The sequence below is a fragment of the Octopus bimaculoides genome, chromosome 1 (assembly GCF_001194135.2).
Source record: "Octopus bimaculoides isolate UCB-OBI-ISO-001 chromosome 1, ASM119413v2, whole genome shotgun sequence".
NCBI classification, from domain to species: domain Eukaryota; kingdom Metazoa; phylum Mollusca; class Cephalopoda; order Octopoda; family Octopodidae; genus Octopus; species Octopus bimaculoides.
This window is the reverse complement of record NC_068981.1, coordinates 91,487,968-91,489,399: the sequence shown is the minus strand read 5'-3', so window position 1 is coordinate 91,489,399 and position 1,432 is coordinate 91,487,968.

Below are 1,432 nucleotides of genomic sequence, written 5' to 3'. Positions count from 1 at the left end.
TATATATACATATATATACATATATATACATATATATACATATGTGTGTGTGTGTGTGTGTGTGTGTGTGTGTGCGCGCGTGTGTGTGTGTGTGTGTGTGGAGGCGTGTGACTTAGTGGTTAGGGTGTCAGCATCATGATCGTAAGATTGTGGTTTCGATTCCTGGACCAGGCGACGCGTTGTGTTCTTGGGCAAAACTCTTCATTTCACGTTGCTCCTGTCCATTCAGCTGGAAAAAATGAGTAACGGTGCGATGGACTGGAGTCCCGTCCACCTGGGGAACAGATAGGCCATAGAAATCGGGAAACCGGGCCCATGAGCATGGCTAGGCTATAAAAGGGCGCATTTAATTTATTATTTATCATATATATATATATTTCACGGATATATGCATATATGCTTATATATATAGACATGACAATATATATATATATATATATGTATGTGTGTGTGTGTGTGTGTGTGTGTGTGTGTGTGTGTGTGTGTGTGTGTGTGTGTGTGTGTGTATTGAGAGAGAGAGAGAGAGAAATAGAAAAGAGAGAAAGACTGACAGACAGAAAGAAAGACAGGTAGATAGATAGATAGATAGATAGATTTCCAAACATATATAATCGATTAATAAACATGTGCAGAAGCTTTGCGCCCAATCGTAAAATTTTATACATAACAATATACATATTTTATCATCGTCATTTTGATTTTTCATATATTTTTATAGCATTTAACTGTTAGTTTGGAACAATAGTACTGCGAAATTCAGAGCATTGGAAGCGTTGGCTCTGACCAGTATAAAACATATATAACTACACATACACATACACACACATACACACACATACACGCATGCACACACACGCACGCACTCTCACACACACACACACGCATATATCTATTTGTATATGCACCTAATAGTATCACGTTTATGACCTGTATTTTTGCAAGAAATTCTAAACTATGATTTCGTCTGTACGCAATCAGCTACAGGCAAATAGCGAAATATATAGTACTCGGACTAAACGAATCCGAGTTTAATGAGGTAAGTATATTTTGAAAATGTCAAGTGACGAGGCGCACCTATACCGAATGATGCACCACAGGCAGTTGTACAGAATCTTATCCGAGAGGGACCGACGCACGTTGGGTCAAAACGATTGTAGTGATTCATATACACACACTCACATACATACATGCATACATACATACATATGTGTGTGTGTACACACACATACATACATATATAAATATATTCAATTAGAGGTTAAAATAGCCTCGATAAGTAATATTCAATGAATTACTCGCTGAATGCCTAGGATTTTTTGTGAATAATTATATTCATAAAATAATAGGTCTACATATAAATCTTGGTTCATAAATATTCAAAAGAAAATTTAGAAAATGGAGATGTAGCATTAATATGATTTATTATCTGCAA